The following is a 19,521-nucleotide window of genomic DNA, read 5'->3' as shown; positions in this document are numbered from 1 at the left end:
AAATCTAAATAGAAGCAATGACAGTTTTATAAAAACAGTCCTTATTAAAAACTCCTAAGTGTTAAATCAACAAGTTTTCAGAGTGTGATAATTTATTCTGAGTCACTAACAGTAAAACTAATTTTCTCAATGAGACTAAATTAAAGCAGTGGATTTTGTATAAAAACATTTTTGCTGAACACAAACATCACCTGTTTGCTAGAAAAAATATTAAAGGTAGATTAATAGGACAAAATTACTAAGTATGTAGTTTTGCTTTAAATAAAATGGCCTCAAATTTAAATGTAATTCCCATGTGGCAATGAAGTCCACATTCCTGGATAATCTATTACTTGCATTATGGGTGCTAAAAAATCATTTTCACTGCTTAAAATAGTGACCATTATTGTGCCTTAAATGTGAATTTGTAAAATGTTGCTTTTGATGTAAACCTTATAATGTGAAATTTAAATTGTTACCCTTTTTTAATACCACCTAAATATATTAACCCAATATATTTGAAAGTTGGATCAATGTTAGAAATAGATTCACAATTTACCTTCCCAGACTTGTCGTTAGCATTTCACATTATGTTCTTGGCTTTGTTTGTATGCCACACAGATGAATACAAATTAAAGCATTATTCCACTACTGCATAATGTTAATCAGGCAGTTTTCTCAAATCTGAGAACATCAATGTTAATGTGATCATGATGTTTTGAGGCTTCACAGTTTAAATCCACTACAACATTTTGGGATTCATAGTTCAGGATTGTGGAGAATGGCTTCAGAGAAGAGTTGTCACTGCTGTAATAATCCAATTAAGGAACTGTTTCAGGAATTGTTATAAGGTAGGTTAGTGTGTAGTACCTATGCTTCAATTACTGTGCACTTCTCCCAGAAACAATCCATTTCAACTTCTGATTATTGAGTTTGGAACATTTATTTGATGAATGTTCAATTAAACACTTGGATATGAGCTCTTACCAGAAGGTCAAGTCTTTGCCATTTATCTTGGAATGTTTCTGAAGACATTCTAAGCCTTTTGTTAACTCACACACTTCTGTGCTTGGATTCCAATGCAGTGACAGACAGTGCCAATACAGAAGGCTTACCTTTAGAAAATTTGATCCTGCAGTGGCATACCTTAAGTTGAGCTCCTAGTCTTTCAAAATTCAGGCTATTCTTTCTTTCAAATGGTAATTTCTCTCGAATCAGTGAATAATAGAGTTGCAGAAATTGTAAGGCAGTAGTAGCTTTGACTTTCCAATACACCTTCTGAAACACAATCTTTTCCATTCTCATCAAGTATGGAACTGGACACCTATCGTGGCTTAGTCAGATCAAGCCCCTTGCCAGTAAGATATTCCTTTCCTCTTCTATTGATTTTACAGCTAGGTAGAAGCAGCTCAGTCTAACACACTCTGGGCACTTGGGCTATACCTCCATTTTGGACAGGGATGTTTCCAGTAAATTCACAGCTAGAGAAAATGTCTCTGCATCAAAGCCAAAGAACAGAGTTAGACTAAGATCTTTTACTTTAGAGTCCTGTGAAGTTGTGAAACCTAAAACTATACCTATTGTGTACATAGTCAGTGTTAAGAATTTGTAAGACAACAGACCATTTTATATGATTAATTACTAGGAAGTTAAAATGGAATGATTAATACTAATAATATAGAGTAATATTAAGTGGCTGGTTTGGCTCAGTGGATTGAGCGTCGGCCTGCGAGCTAAGTGTCGCTGGTTCGATCTTCCAGTCAGGGCACATCAGAGAAGGAAAACTCTGATTCCAAAAAACCTCCGCTGCCTTGCGGCATACCTCTTCAGGGGAAAGGCTAAGGGAGTAAACCCCGACAGAAAATCCGGAGCCGGAGTCCCTAAGGCGGTTTGACGTTGTAGTCAACACCGGCAACTCCTGCGGCGCACCTGAAGCCAAGCTGTATTGACTCCGTCTTTCCCTTGGACCCTTCAGCTGCGAAGAGAGGGGGGGTCTGCTGCATGGGCAACAGCAGACCCTCCATATCACCCTGCCCAGGCTCTGTAGCTTCAGCTTCACTGGAGAGGACACTCCAGCGTCATCGCAAGATGTCAATTCAACACAGAAGGAGACAGATACCATGTCACTCCCGAGTCGGACTGCACAACCATTCTCGGCGGTGCAGATAGACTCTTAAGAAGCTACACCATCGTCTCTCGAGACGGACGGCTGCCGACGACATCATCTATAATATTATTAAGTGATAATAAAATAACAAAATAATAACAAAACAAAAAATTTCCTGATCCAAACTGAAGCCATGCATTTTACAAATTATTAGCTGAAAGAAATCCTGTATTCATCTATCAAAATCTACAAAAAACATTATGTAATAAATGGCACTCTGTTTTGTAAGCATTACTTTCCCACACCAAAATAAAGTTTTTCTTATCATTGGTAGGTATTCCAGAGAATATTAACTAGTAGAGTGCTTTTTCTGTCAGTGTTTCATTTCTATGTGCTTCTACTTGACAGCACTGCCCTATTTTGGTGTATTTGACCATAAATTTTATTTTTATTTTTATCTTCTTTCAAAATCAATTTGTTATGTTCAGAAAGGCTAAAGGTATATTTGGATAATGATCTGAAAAATGACAGTGCTACTTTGGGCAATTAGGCATACCTTCCTCCTTGATACTTTTCCTTCACCTCATGTTAAAAGTAAAATAATATCTTTTGGTTTACCTTAAAGTGACAGAATATGTAAAAGTGTAACATTTCATATAAGACCTGTAAAATCAAATAAAAAGAAATCTCAGACTCTACAAAAATTTAATAAGAAGCATTGAATGCATGGTAGAATTGTAAGTGTTTATAAAAATTATAATGATGTGACTAAAATTAGAAATACTAAAGTTCAACGTCAGTTCTATATCCTCAGTTAAGATGGGGAAGCAGTAACAGGAAATATTGGGCCCTGGCCAGGTAGCTCAGTTGGTTAGAGCATCAGTACAATGCACCAAGGTTATGGGTTCAATCCCTGCTTCAATCCATGCTCAGGGAACATACAAGAATCAACCAGTGAATACATAAATAAGTGGAACAACAAATCTCTCTCTCTCTCTCTCTCTGCCTGTCTCCTCTCTCTCTCTCTCTCTCTGCCTGTCTCCTCTCTCTCTCTCTCTCTCACTCAGTCTCTCTCTCTTTCTCTCTCTCTCTCTCTCTCTCATCTATATCATCTCTCTATCTCTCAAAATCAATTAAAAAATTAAGCAAAAGGAGATCTTGCCTCACTTCCAGCTATGGTTTCTAAGTAATTGATAGGACAAGGGAAGCTGGAGGATAAGACAACCTGAATTAACCCAAAATATTTACAGTAAAAAAAGTATAAGATACAATGTAGTAGGAGTATATGCCAAATAATGTAGCAATAAGCATTGTTTTAAAGCACAACCTTCCTGGAAACTCACACAGCCACATGATTTTAATGGCTACTTTTATAATATGTCAAAAATTAAGAACTACTCTACTTCTTTAAACAACTTCTTACTTCTCAACATAAAGTTTCTTCCTTCCAGCTCTTTAAGTCCTTTATTCACAAATAGTGTGTTCTATGACATCATTTCTGAATCTCCTTGACATTTTCTCCAAATCTTTTGCTTCATCTGAACTTCACCTTCTTCCCTCTCCAACCATTTCAGAGAAGCCATATTTCATAAACATGGAGAGAGTCAAGCATAGCATACTCAGTATTTACAGAACATAATATACACTAGCTTTTTCATAACAAAACTCATTGTACTAAAACTTATTTTACATGTTTGTCCATTACACAGTGAATTCCTAGTTACTAATATAGAAAAATTCTAAATGAAGTACAGTAAAAATTGAGTCATGGTGAATCACAGCTTTCAATATGTATTCAAATCAAAAATTTCAACTGCCTCACTTTAAGCATCAATATCACCAAATCTCAGGGGTTTTTTGGTTTTAATCTGTAACTACTTCATAAGGTTATTGTCAGGAATAAATGATATAATCTCTGTGAAGCTTCCTGGAAAATATACTTAACTAATCTTAGTTTCTTTTAATCTAATGAATTCAAGGATTTTTCAACATATTTTGAAATATATAAATATGTCAATCCAGTAGGTTAAACAAAATAAACTATAGTTCATCCTGGTAGAGGCTCAAAATCACTTTTCAGAGATGGGAATAGAAAAGCTATTTTTTGATACATATATTCTAATCCAAAAACCAATAGATTAGGTCTCCCTTATTCACAGTTTTGTTTTCCATAGTTTCAGTTGCCCATGGTCAACTGCAATCCAAAAATATTAAATAAAAAGTTTAATGAGTAAACAATTTATAACTTTTAAACTTAACACTATTCTGAGTAGCATAATGAAACTTCACATTGTCTTGTTCCTTCTCGGTCAGGATGTGAAACATCCATTCATCCAGTGTAGCCATGTATACACTCCCCATCTGTCAGTCAGTAGCCATCCTGGTTATCAGATCAACTGTTGGTATATCGCAGTGCTTGTGATCTAGTCACCCTTATAGTAGCCTACTGCTACATCCATGCCTGTCATTCACCTCACTCACCTCATCACATAGGCATTGTGTCATCTCACATCATCACATGAAGGAGGGTGAGTACAGTATAATAAAGTAGTTGTAAGAGAGAAAGAAAACAGATGTATATAATTTATTACAATATATTTTATAATTGCTCTGTTTTATTATTAGTCATTGTTAACTTATACTATGTTTAATTTATAAATTAAACTTTATTATAGGTGTGTATATATTGGAAAAATCATAATCTATATAAGATTCAGTACTATCTATAGGCTCAGGCATTCATTGGGTCTTGGACCATATCTTTGGCATGTAAAGGGAGATTACCATATAAGTGTAAGATTAAATGATCAAAAATATTAAAGAAAAAATTACAGCAATAGGTCATGCTATGTATGATAAATGAAGCTTCAAAATCAATGATAAAAGAAAATAGGGATTGCCTATGGAAGTGAGGGGACTTGGTGGAAGGGGTCAAAGAGGGAAAATTGAGACAATTGTAATAGCATAATCGATAAAATATTTTAAAAGAGAAAATGTGTTAGATAAATGTAGAGTCTCACCTCATTTCACACACAAAAATAAGTTCTAGGAAGAAAAAATAGTTGACTATTTAAAACCTAGCCAAAGAAAAACAAGATGAAATCAGTGGGATATTTACCAAAACTATTGTATATTTAGCTAACATCAAAGGTGAAGAAAGTTAAATGATTACAGAAATGAAAAGAATGGCATATTTGGCTGCATATAAATATAAAACTTCTGACTATGGCAACATTTTTAAAAATGTAAAGTAGACTGGGTAAAATGATTGCAACAAAAATAAACATAAACAGAATTATAAGATGATATGACTGGCATAAAATATTTGAAACAATTGTTAATGTTAAAATAGCCTCGAAATGTTTAAATATAGTTTATTTCTCTTTTTATTTTTAATTGAATTTATTGGAGTGACACTGGTTAAGAAAATTATATAGGTTTCATGGGTATAATTATATAACATATCATCTATATATTGTATTGTGTGCTCACCACCCCAATTCAAGTCTCCTTCTATCGCCATTCATCCCCCCTATAACCTCTTCTACTTCCTTGCTCTATGGGTGTTTAGAAAAAAACAGTGCTCAATGCACCCCCTAGATACTGGGAAATGGATATGAACATAATATATCCATATTTTCAATAACACTTCTATTCAAAATCACCATTTTTATTCTCTATATTGGTAATATGATTTCAGTGGGCAAAATTTTGTACAATCTCTAAAAACTGTGAGATTATAAAATTTTAAAATGTTTATAATACAAAAATTGCATTGTGGACACAGCAAATATGGTGGACTAAGGACTTCCTAAATTCCCTCTTCCTTAAAAGCAGCAAGAAAATTGACAAAACTTGTCAGAATCAACTAATTCAGAATTCTGGAAATTAATATATAAAGAATACAGATTGATGCAGCCACTGTGGAAAACACTATGGAGATTCCTTAAAAATTAAAACTGAAACTGCTTCATGGCCTAGCAATTTCACTTCTAGGAATATATCCGAAGAAATCTGAAACACTGATTCAAGAGAATATATGCCCCCCCCATATTCATAGCAGCATTATTTACAATCTCTAAGATTTGGAAGCAGCCCACTGTCCACCAGCAAATGAGTAGATTAAAAAAAAGAAAAGCTGTGATACATTTACACAATGGCATACTACTCCACTGTAAAAAGAAGGAAACCTTACAACAGCATGGATAGACCTGGAAAGCATTATGCTAAGTGAAATAAGCCAGTCATAAAAAGACAAGTACCATATGACTTAACTTATATGTGGAACCTAATGAACAAAATAAACTAACAAACAAAATAGACATAGGCTCATAGATACAGAGAACAGACTGGCAGCTGTCAGAGGGGAGGAGTTTGGAAAAATGGGTGAAATAGGTAAAAGGATTACGAAGGAAAAAAAACCAACTTCATAGACAACAGTATGGCGATTACCAAAAGAAAAGGTTGGTGTAGGGTGGTAGAAGAGGTTACCACACAAAACAATATACAGATGATGTATTATACAGTTGTATACCTATAACCTACATAATTTTATTAACCAATGTCACTGTAATAAATTTAACAAAAAATAAATAAAACTGTCCACAAAGAACTTGAAAAGCAAAATACAAAAAGAAAAAAGAAAAAAACAGATTATGCAATTTATATAGACAATGGGGTTATTAGCAAGGGCTTATATAAGAGAGCGAAATCTTGAGTCAAACACTGACTTCTTCCCCAGTACCATTTCTGGAGCAATTCTGACCACTCCTCCTATATCTGTCTTTGGGGACTAAGTAATAGACAATACCTTCCTAGAACTTCCTAGACAATTGCCAGGCAATGCAGAGTTAGGGGCAAAAGAGGTTCAGAGAAGAGGAAAAAAAGTGGAAACTTAATTAATGCTTTGTGGGGATACGGCCATGATTAGAACTTATTGAATATAAAAAACAGATATAAAAATAAAAGGGAGAAGACAAAAAACTCAGAAATTAGAAAAGAAAACAGAAAACAAATTAGTACAGTAATTACAAGAAAAAATGTATGTGTTTGGGAAAGGAGATGGATTTATATTTCTTTCTTTCTTTCTTTCTTTTTATTGTTGTTCTATTCCAGGTGTCCCATTTTTCCCCATTGCTCTCCCCTGTCCCGCCCACTCCCACATCTCCCACAGTCAATCCCCATCCTGTTGTCCATTTCCATGGGTCATTTATACTAGTTCCTTGACTAGACCCTTCCCCTTCTTTCCCCCCTTCTCCCTCTCCCCCCTCCTCTCTAGTCACTGTCAGTCTGTCCCTTGTTCCATGCCTCTGGTTCTATTTTGCTCATTTGTTTGTTTTGTTCATTAGGTTCCTGTATTAGGTGAGATCACAAGGAGGTGGATTTAAATCATACCACTCTAATAAAAAATATGAGTCTGGTGATTGTAGAGGAGAGGATGGGTAGAGGTAGAAAAAGTTATAGGAGAGATAAATGATGATGAAAAAAATAGAATTAAAAAAAAAAACAACAAAGAAAACTAGCAATACTTCTTTCCAAGCTTGAGTGTAGTATGTGAACCTGTGAAATTAGAATATCTAAAAAGAACTTTATATATATGTGATATAATTGAAGTACAGAAAAAAGGAGGAAAAAAAGGGAGGGCTTCAACACTGAGAAAAAGGCTGTTATGTCAGAAATGCAAAGTTGGTTTAACATTTGAAAATCAATTAATATAATGTCCCTTACTAATAGAACAAAGGAAAAAAATGCCTGATTACCTCAACAGATATACAACAAAAGCATTTGACAAAATCCAGCCTCCTTTTGTGATAAAAACAGACTAGGAGTAAAAGGGAACTTCCTCATCATCCTGGATCAACAGTTTTTTTTGTCAAGTGAAGGACACATGTATATGAGTTTGTCGTATTTATTTGAATTAGAGACATTCAATTCTTATACAAAATAGTAGTTCTCAGTACCTAATGAAATTAAGCTTAAAATGCTCAAATTTACCATGACATTTTTAGTGGCTTGGGTGAAATGCTGTTTAAAGTTCACACTCTTGAATAGTAATGTCCTTCAAGAAATCTGGTGACTATCCCTACTAATATTTCTTTATGCAGTTAAAGCAAAATATGTCTGTGTACTAGAATTATTTTTCTAATACCACTTTCACCTGAATATTTATAAAATTAGCACTATTCCTGATAACTCCAAGCAATAGAATTGGCGACAATACTGAATCATCTCCATCAATCCTCAATCCTCAACCACATCTTAGCTTGACCTTTCCTAGCCCTCAAGATCAGTGGTGGGCTAATTAGGGCCCATGTGCCAAATCCTGTTGAATTTGTTTTAATAAATAAAATTTTATTGGCATACCATCACACCCATTTTTCAAGGATTATCCAAGGCTGCTTATACCCAAAAACAGTAGAGTTGAGTGAAGAATTGCAAAGACTAAAATGCATACCATTTGTTCCTTTATAGAAAACGTTTTCCATTCTCTGGTCTAAGAAACAGTCCAAAAATTCCAAGTGTTTTTAATTTTTATTTTTTGGCTTGTTTGCTCTTTTTGGTTGTGTTTTGCTTTTCTTTTGGCTTTCTTCTTTCTCTGTTAATTACTGCATGTAAGAAAAAATGCATTTCTATTATGTGTGCTTTTCTTTTGCCCAATTTATTTATTTATTTTTTTTAGCATTAATACTCTTCACTATACTATAAATTCATAAGAACAAGTATAACATTTGCCTTCTAAATCATTATCTCCCTCTGCATAGTGTATATTATAAAATGAATATTTGTTTAATACATAAATTAATGCCACATGGGCAAACACCTTAAACTTATTTTGGAACAAAAAAGAGAATAAATTAATAAATTAATAAAATACTTCAGTTCTTCTAAAATCTATTTTAATATCTAATCATACTAATAATTTGAGAATATATTACCCTAAAAAGAACATTTCAATTATACAATATAGTAGTTACTTTAATACTTGTCTCATAAAACACTTTGTAACTTTTTTAAAGTAAATTTGTGAAAGTTCTAAAAAAATATATTTAAATGGTGATGATTTAAATATATATATACATATATAAATATTTTTAATATATAATATATTTACTTTTATTTCTGAAATTGTATATCAGTATTGTTTTCTGGTCCCCTTTAACAGCTTTAGAAATACTTTTTTGTTTGTTAGTTAAAATTTCACAATCACTTTTAATCTGCCCTCATAATTCTTCAGTGAACTATTTGAATAGAGAATAAGCAAAAAGCATAAGGCAGTAGTAAAACTTTGGATGTGGAGATGTTTGAAAAGTCAGACTTATGAAAAGTAGTGAATAAATATTGGTTTCAACCTATGATGTGAAAGAAGGGAGATCATGGGGGCATTCGAAGTCAAATCACTGGAATTCACTTGGAGATGTACTACAAGTAATCAAAAGGTTCCTTAACTAGAGAAAGCAGATGGGAATACATGTTACAAATTCACAAACAGCAGTTATTAAGGTGACCTGACTAAGGCTGTAGATGGTGTCTCTTTAAACTAGTGCTACTTTGAGTGATATAAAATCATCATTGCTATTTGATGTTTTAAGAAATCTACCTTGACTCATGAAGATTTCAAGCCAAGATGGAGTCATAAGTACACATTCTACATCTCCTCACAACTAAGAAGGAATTAAAAACCACTTCAGGCCCTGGCTGCTGTGGCTCAGTGGACTGAGCATCAGCCTGTGAACCAAGTGTCGCTGGTTCAATTCCCAGTCAGGGCACATGACTAGGTTGCACATCAGGTCCCCAGTTGGGGGCACGAGTGAGAGGCAACCACACAGTGATGTCTCTCTCCCTCTCTTTCTCTTTCCCCTCTCTCTAAAAATAAAATAAATAAACAAACAATTTAATTAATTAATTTTTTTAAAAGATTAGAATTAAAAAAAAAAAAACACTTCAAAACTTAAAAACAAACAAACCAAACAAATAAAAACAGAAAATACAGAAAATCAAAAATACAGGAAATTAAGCAAAGAAATTAAGAAGAAATAACCAGCCATAAAGGTAGGAGTGGCAGAGCCAGGACAGAGAGAAAGAGGAGCGGAGCAGCAGCTGCAGGGGCAGTGCTTGGCGGCAGCGTGAGTAGAGGCACCATGGCTTGTGTGAGCGTGGCGGGTGGGCATGGCTAACAGTAGCTGTGGTGAAAAACACAGTCTTACCATTTAAACCCAAGAAGCGATCCCAGTCCCAAACCAGACCGCATAGCCCACAGTTCCAGCACCAGGGAAAATAAAGCTGCATTGTTTCTGACTGTGAAAGCAAGTTGGGGCTGGGATGGAGGAAGAAGCTACTAGTCTCGAAAAGCGGGCAGCTTGCTTAGTGCAGAAAGGGGGAGAAGTGCCTGGAAAAGCAGCAGCAAGTAGCACTGTTCCCTCTCAGACCGCTCCCCCACATACAGCACCAAAACATGGTGAATTGATCACCAGCACTAACAAATACCTAAGGCTCCACCCCCTATAACGAAACACGTGTGACAGCCCTACCCAAATCACAGAGGAAATCACAGAAAGCTGTCAAGATGAGGAGACAGAGAAATACTGCCCAAAAGGGGAGGCAGATCAAGGTTCCAGTGACACAACTAACCAAGGAGGAGATAGCAAACCTTACAGAGAGGAGGTAGTGACCTAACAGATGCACAGTTTAAGGCGCTGGTGATAAAGGCGCTCACAGACTTGACAGAAAAGGTTAAACATCAGGGGGAAAAATGAAGGCTATCCTAAGTGAAATGAAAGAAAAGCCACAGGAAACAAGTGGTGAAGGAAAGGAAACCAGGGTTCAAATCAACAAATCGGAGCATAAGGAAGAAATAAACAGTCAACCAGTACAGAAGGAAGAAACGAGAATTGAAAAAAAAAAAAAAAAATGAGGAGAGGCTTAGAAACCTCTGCGGTAGCTTTAGATGTGCCGCATCCAACTCATAGGGCTGCCAGAAGGAGAAGAGGGAGAGCAAGAAATTGAAAAATTATGTGAAAAAATAATGAAGGAAAACTTCCCTAATTTGGGGAAGGAAACAGACATATGGGTCCAGGAAGCACAGAGAGTCCCAAACAAACTAGACCCAGCAAGGACCACACAAAGACACACCACAATAAAAATGCCAAAGGTTAAGCATAAAGAGAGAATCTTAAAAGCAGCAAGAGAGAAGAGAAGAATTACCTACAAAGGGGTACCTATAAAATTCTCAGCTGATTTCTCGAAAGAAGCTTTGCAGGCAAGAAGGGACTGGCAGGAAATAAATATTCAAAGTGATGAAAAGCAAGGACCTACAACCAAGATTACTCTATCCAGCAAAGCTTTCATTCAGAATGGAAAGGCAGAGAAACTGCTGCCCAGACAAGGTAAAGCTGAAGGAGTTCATCATCACCAAACTATTATTATATGAAATGTTAAAGGGACTTATTGAAGAAAAAGATCAAAACTATGAATGTTAAAATGAAAACAGTATCACAACTATTGACAAGAGAAGCTAGGGAATGGAAACAAAGGCAAACTAAGCAGACAACCAGAGTGGGAACAGAATCATAGGTATGGGGAGTGTGTGAGGAGCAGTCAGCTGGGAGGGGGAAAGAGGGAGAAGGAGGGAAATGGTGCAGGGATAAGAAACATAGTAGGAGGGTGCAGAATGGGCAGGAGGATGTAGAGAAGAGCTTATATGCATGCCCCATACACATGGACTAAGGGGAGGGGGTACTGTTGGAGGGAGGGGGGGTTACTGGGTGGAGGGGAGCAAAGGGAAAAGAAATAGGGACAACTGTAACAGCATAATCAATAAAACATACCAAAAAAAAATCTGCCTGGTACCTGACACCATTCTTTTGACACTAGTAATAGTATCTATTACTGTAGACTTGATGGATTGTTTGGTAAATATTAGTATATAAAGTTTAAAATAAAAGTAAATTTATTTTACAGATTATGTCCTATATTTTTAATTTGAAATGCATTGTAGAAAATAATTCATACCACCAAATTTCATGGAAAATAATCAATAGCAACCAAAGAAGTTAGAAACATTGATCTAAAACCTTCTAATGATAAATTACTTGGTCAGAGATAAGTTATTCATTATTTAGAATACAATTCTTTACAAAATGTGCATTTTAGTATTTATGAACATGCTATTAGAGACTTAAAGAATTACTGTAAGAAACATTATTCAAAAGAACGTTTTACAGTTTATTTGACCATTAATAAAAGTAGAATAATGAAGAGGTCATGTTACTTATGATTCAAGTACCTAGGAGAGTTAGCTCATTTTAATCCTACTAGTATCATCAAGACTTGATAAATTATAAATACTAGATCGCATCGGCATCGCATCGCATCGGCAGCCGTCCGTCTCGAGAGACGATGGTGTAGCTTCTTAAGAGTCTATCTGCACTGCCGAGAATGGTTGTGCAGTCCGACTCGGGAGTGACACGGTATCTGTCTCCTCCCATGTTGAATCGACATCTTGCGATGACGCTGGAGTGTCCTCTCCAGTGAAGCTGAAGCTACAGAGCCTGGGCAGGGTGATATGGAGGGTCTGCTGTTGCCCATGCAGCAGACCCCCCCTCTCTTCACAGCTGAAGGGTCCAAGGGAAAGACGGAGTCAATACAGCTTGGCTTCAGGTGCGCCGCAGGAGTTGCCGGTATTGACTACAGCGTCAAACCGCCTTAGGGACTCCGGCTCCGGATTTTCTGTCGGGGTTTACTCCCCTAGCCTTCCCTTAAAGAGGTATGCCGCAAGGCAGCAGAGGTTTTTTGGAGTCAGAGTTTCCTTCTCTGATGTGCCCTGACTGGAAGATCGAACCAGCGACACTTAGCTCGCAGGCCGACGCTCAATCCACTGAGCCAAACCAGCCAGGGTTATAAATACTAGATACACTATTTAAAAGTATAGTTTTTTTATTGATTTAGAAATCACCTTATATCAATGACATAGTCAAATAGGCTTTAAAAAGTAAAATACCAGATTAAGAGTGTGCCTAATGTAATGAAGCAAAGCCAAGACCAAAGCCATAAAATCTAGATGCATAAGGTTAAAACCACAATTATATCTTATTTCCTCATTTGCATCATTTATCCACCCCACTCAACCAAGAGGGTAGAACCACATAGTACAAACAGCAGAAGGCCTCATTAATATACACTTCATTAGGCAGAACACCAGAAAAATATCTATGATTTCTTCTTTGTTCTTTTCATTGTCCACCACCCTAGACCCATAAAATTGTTGCATCTCCTATTAAGCCCTGAAAAAAATATCAAGAGAGAAACAGAAATGTTTACCATATGCCCATAGGGAAAAATTTGAGGTCAACTTGAAAGAGACTAGCTCAATCACAAATCATATGGAAAGCCCCAGGGTCGATGGTTTATGGAACTGTCACAAGGGAGCCAAATCTAAGGTGTTTTTCATAAAATATTATACATTGCGTTAAACCTTTCATATGTCAATTCCTGGTAGAACTGCAGGTTTACAAAGTTTTACAGGATAAAAAGTTCTCAGAGATGCGAGGCTTGAGATGAACCAGTACATAATGCTGAATTTGCTCCACTGAAAGAACAAGCTGAGAAAATCTGCCCCTAGCTAAGTTTCCTTATTTCAGAATGTAGTGGTCAGATTGCATAGTCACAGAGCATCACACCTCAAGGTGATGCCCCCTGATCTACGCTTTTGCCAAATACTCTGTGATATATATGCGATGGTTAATTTCCACTGGGATAGCTTGGGCAACAAAAAAGAAAGTGTATGCAGCTCATACAAGATCTTCCAGCAATAGAATTGCCTGTACTATAATGTAAAAAGTCTCAATTTATTTAGAGCTTTCATTATTTAGAGGTTTACGCTATTTAGTAAGGGTTGACTAAATTGGTAGTGGAATTGGAGAGTGTTTGTAACCCATGATATAATTTGGCACCTGTCTTGGGAGAATTTTCTCTATTTCAGCTGATGGAAAATTATATTGCTAGAGATATGGGGTTTAAGTTTGGTTAAAAGGTAGGTTATTAGCTAACCAGTGTTCTAGTTCATATAGTCTATTACTAATCACAGCCTGTTCATCAGAAATGGGAGACCAGGCTGGAAGAGACTTTCATGAAATCATTCATACAGAGAAACATCAATCGACAGCAAGCCCCTTGACAGAAACTGGAACTTCATGAAGCAGCAGTTAACCTTGACATGGGCAGGGAGGTTGAACATCCTGCATAGTGCTGCCAGGAAATCCCTATTTTATACTTAAAGGGGGCTGGCTGGTTGCATATGTAGGATGTGCTATCTACCTGCCCACTTCGTCGGGACCAGAAATGCCACTCTTCTTCCTGAAAAACCATAAAATCTGCATGTCAAGGAAATACAGATGATGAGTTACATCACTAAAAAGACACTCTGACAAATGTATTTAGTAAAGGATAGAGCATTGAAGTATTATGAGCCTGGCTCATAAAAGGTAGTTGAGTAGGTGAGTGGATCTGCAAACTCAAGGTCAGTAGGAATTTATGGAACCATAGTGTCCAGCTAAAGGACCTGCAGAATTGCCAGCAACTCCTCTAGCCATACAGGTAAAGGCTCCAGAATTGCACCTTCTACTCTCAGCATTACACCAAGGGAGAGGAAACTGGTGGTTGGGCATATTTATTTAGAGTGTTCAAAGACAAAGTAGCTAGTAAGAGAGAATCCAATTCCTACTTTGTAAGAAGAAGAAAAGGTTATAACCTGTAAAGCAGCCCAGAATTTCAAGTCTGGGGGTCAAGGTAAAATGGTAAATTTTTAGAAAATGTCTCAATGTCAGAAGGAAGAGATTTGAAAGCAGTAGCCTAGAGAAGATCCAATAATTCTAAATCAAGTTCAAGTTGGTGGAAACATTGTCTAATATCAGGGTAATCAGGTCACAAGGGGATGAAGTGTGATTCCAAGGGAGAAAATTAGTGGCATGTTCCTGAAATCATTTAGAAATATAATTGATGTCAGATGCAGTATCCAATCATATACAGGGAACTCTGTCAAAGGCTAGGGGATAGGAAATAACAAGAACAAGACTGAGCTCTCAAAAACACGAGGTCATAAATAAAATAGTAAAGGAAAATCTAGCCAATCCTATGGGCTGGACTCTTCTACTTCTGGATTCTATAGAAAAGATATAATAATCTCAGAATAAAAAAGTAATTTCAATAGATAAATATAGCTTTATACAAATCTACTGTTATACTTAACTTCCAAATTTTCACCACAGGCTGCTGAAAATTTTGCCATGGACCTGTAAATGGGGATTACTGATCTATAGAAGATGCTTCTGGCAGAAAATCAGTTCTGTCAGCAGCACCCATTCGAGTGACAGCCTGGGATGCCATTGAGTCTCTCACAGACTTTAAGTTAGAGGCCATGTTAACTAGGAATTCTGAAAAGGGTTTACGTATTTACTATACATTCCAATCTAGGTTTCCAGTCAATTATCTCGCCTTTAACACTGTTCAATGAGTGACAAGTGTACCAATGTGAGGCTAAGGAGTCTGACTCCGAGTTGGGAATTTGAAGCATATGTATCTTTTTTTTTTTTTTTCCTTTTCTTAGCAGACTCTCCACTGGGATTTTGTATTCAGTGCCTGGTTCACAAAATTTGTGGATTCATGTCTAGGAACCCAAAAATCCCATGCAAATTTGTTGGCAAACTGCTATTTATAAAATTCCCTTATAATTGTCTTTGAAATCTGTACAGATACACCAGTTCATCACTGATGTTGGTAATTTGTGTCTTCTACTTTTATTTCCACCTCAATCTGTCTAGAAGTTTATCAAATGTATTGATCTTTAAAAAACCAACATTTAATTTCATTGAATTTCCTCTATTATTGTCATTCCTCGATTTTATTGATTTCTGCTTCTATATTCATTACTTTCTTCTTTTTGCATTTACTTTGCCCTTCTTTGTCTAGAACTTTAATGCACAAGCTTGAAATTTTCTTCTTTTCTAAAATAAACCTTTAATGTTAGAAAATTTCCTCTAAGTGCTGCTTTACTGTCATCACATAAATTTTGATGTTTTATTTTAATTTTCATTTAGTTCAAATTCCTTTCTGACTGAATTTGTCCTATTTGCAACACGGATTATCTTATCTAAGACTGTGTTGTTTAATTTCCAAATACTTGCACTTTTTCAAGATATATTTTTGTTACTGGTTTTTAGGTTAGTTCTGTTATGGTCGGAGAACATACATTGTATAATAACGACATTTTGATTTCCTAAGATTTTTTAAAATGGCCCAGGATATGGTTTTTCTTGATTAATTTTTATGCACTCTTGAAAAAGACGTCTATTCTACCATTGTTGGGTAGAGTGTTTTCTAAATGTCAATTTGGTCGAGTTCATTATCAATGATGTTCAGTTCTTTCATGTCATTGGTAATTTTTTGTCTACTTGTTCTATCAATTATTGAAAAAAAGATGTTGGAATTTCAAAGTAAAATTGTGTCTGTACTTTTGATTTCTTCTTTCTTTTCTATTATTTTTATCTTCATTGACGTTCTGTTCATAGATTATAAGTGTTTAAGATTATTATTTCCCTTGATGAGTTGATAACTTTGTCATTATAAAATAGTCTCTGTTATCCCTAGTAATATTCTTTGATTTAAAATTTACTTGGTCTGACATTAATATAGCAAGTTCAGCATTCCTTTGATTAGTGTTTGTGTGGTATATATGTTTTCCATCTTATTATTGTTTACCTGTTTATACCATTATATTTAAACTTGTAGGGTTTCTTATAGAAATCATATAATTGGGTGTTTATTTTTGTTCTTTTTAATCCAACTTTGCTATCTCTTTAAATTGATACAGTTTGCACTTTATACCATTTACATTTAATGCAATTATTGATTTGTTTGGAATTATGCCTATTTTATTGTTTTCTTTTTTAATATTTTATTTATTTATTTTTAGAGAGAGGGGAAGGGAGAGAGAAATAGAGGGAGAGAAATATAAATGTGTGGTTGCCTCTCACGCACCCCAAACTGGGGACCTGACCTGCAACCCAGGCATGTGCCCTGACTGGGAATCAAACTGGCTACCCTTTGGTTCACAGGCTGGCACTCAATACACTGAGCCACACCAACCAGGGCTTACTGTTTTCTATTTATCCCTTCTCTTTTTTCATGCATTTTTTCTTATTTCTGAATTATTTTGGGGATTGTGACTATTATTTTGGTATTTTATTTTATTGATCTATTGACTTTTTGGCTATATTTCTATATAGTTTTTTAATTATTGCTTTCCAAATTAAAATATACATATCTAATGTTTCACAATATCCTTATAGTTAATGTTATAAATTACAACAACATAGGACCATTTACCCTCCTCCCTCTGTTTTAATTATAATATGGAGTATACCTATACACTTTGGAAACCTTTCAGACAATGTTATAATTTTTGTTTTTGACAGTCACATGCATTTTAAAGACTTTAGAAAAATAATCTTAAATATTTTCCCAGATTATTTACCATTTCTGTTGTTCTTCATTATTTCTTGAAGTTTTCTTCTAGTATAATTGGGTTTTTTTCTTTCTGAGGAACACACTTCCATATTTTTTACCATAAATCTTCTGGCAGTCAGTTTCTTTGTTTGCCCTCATGTGAAAATCATTCTATTTCACATTCATTTTTTGAAGACATTTTCATGAAATCTAAGATGCTGCATTGTGATTACACTGCCTTCTGGCCTCTATGATTTCTGATGGAAAATCTTAAGTTGTTGATATCATTGCTCCCCTGTACATAAAGAGTCATTTTTCTCACTGCCTCAAGCTTTTCCCCTTCTCTCATATTTTCACTAGGTTATGATGTGTCTAGACACGGTTTTTTTTTTTTTTTTTTTTTTTAGTTTAACCAGTTGGGTTTTTCAGAATTTAAATCTGTAAATTTACTTTTCATCAAATATGGAATGTTTTATACCATTGTTTCTTCAAATATTTTTTCCTGTACCAATTTTTTCCTCTTCTCAGATTCAAATGACACAAATGTTAGACATACACATATTGTCCCTACTATGTTCATTCATTTAAAATGTTTTTCATTCTTGTTCAGTTTAGATGATTTCTATTGATCTACATTCAGTTTTAATAACTGTCTGTAATTGCCCTTTCTCTACCAAGCCCATCCAGTGATGTTTTTCTTCAGAGACTGTATTTTTTTAGCCCTAAATTCTTCATTTGGTTCTTTTTATAGGTTCTATCTCTTATTTGAGAAGTTCTCTTTCTGTTTATTTCAAGAGCATTCACCCTTCCTTCGCTGACCATGGTTATGATAGCTGATTTGAAGTCTAATTTCTGAATTTAATGTAATTGAAATGTGTTTATTGCATTACTGTTTATAATATTTGTTGTTGGATTTTTATTTTAAATAATAACATTTAAGGGAATTCCTTTTATTCTTATATATTTAACTGTTTAATTTGGAATGGTTTTGTATTTTATCAAATCATTAATGTCTATTAAAACAATATAATATTCCTTTATAAGAGATTACATTGGAAGATTTATGATATTAAATTACACTTCCATTCCTGGAATAATTTTTGTTTTTCTATGATGTATTATTTTTTTGATATTTTGCTAGATCTATTTGATAATATTTTGTTTGTAACTTTATTCTTTTTGTCTCTAGTCTCATTTTTCAGTGTTTTGAAGTCTTAATGTTGAAAGCCCGTTGATTTATGTAATGAATTGGGGGGACCTATTTTGTGGTTGTTCATCTTTTTAAAGAGTTCAACTATGACTTTTTATTATTTTAGCTTGGGATTACTTCACAACTATCCCCAGATTACCACATGCCTTAATTATATTATTAGAATAATGAATAATTATTCTTTCTGTGTGGTGGAAATATGATCTGCAGGGTGGAGATATTTATTTATACACTTAACACATTTATTGAATGTTTACTTTGTGCCAGGAAAAGTTTGTCTACATTATTTCATAAGAATAAAGCCTTTTTATATTTTATTTGTGCAAATAAACTAAAAATTATCAGTGTCTTTTATTTAATCTTTGTAATTATTTTTAATATTGGTGGGGATGCATGTTAATTTTAGAGCTACTGAGGGTTATGTAATCTCTGAATAAATATATGTGTAAATGAATATAGAAAAATGTTTTAAGAAGCACTACACAACTTTTGCTGGTGAAAATAAAATTTAATCTCATTAAACTAGGAATTGATCTCCATGAAAATTATGCTATCTAGCCTCTTTGCTATGCAAATTGCACCAAACTTTTCATATATCCTTGTTTAGAATGTGCCTGAATCACATAAATTTATCGAAAGAAAATATACTTTATATTTTTATTTTATTTTATTTTTAATTAGTTTACATTCAATATTATTTTGTATTAGTTTTAAATGTATAGTGTAG

At 34.8% G+C, this 19,521-nt stretch overlaps 1 protein-coding gene and 1 pseudogene across 1 annotated transcript in view; one reads left to right on the top strand and one right to left on the bottom strand.

Annotated features, from left to right (window-relative positions):
* HTR2C (5-hydroxytryptamine receptor 2C) overlaps window positions 1–19,521 on the top strand; it is a 173,448-nt gene that overhangs the window by 84,209 nt on the left and 69,718 nt on the right. The window lies entirely within an intron of this gene.
* Window positions 801–1,284, bottom strand: LOC149990928 (cyclin-G1 pseudogene; annotated as a pseudogene).

Source organism: Furipterus horrens, unplaced genomic scaffold (assembly GCF_987537825.1).
Source record: "Furipterus horrens unplaced genomic scaffold, mFurHor1.1.pri manual_scaffold_17, whole genome shotgun sequence".
Lineage (NCBI taxonomy): Eukaryota > Metazoa > Chordata > Mammalia > Chiroptera > Furipteridae > Furipterus > Furipterus horrens.
This window is presented reverse-complemented; position numbering and strand designations above follow the sequence as displayed.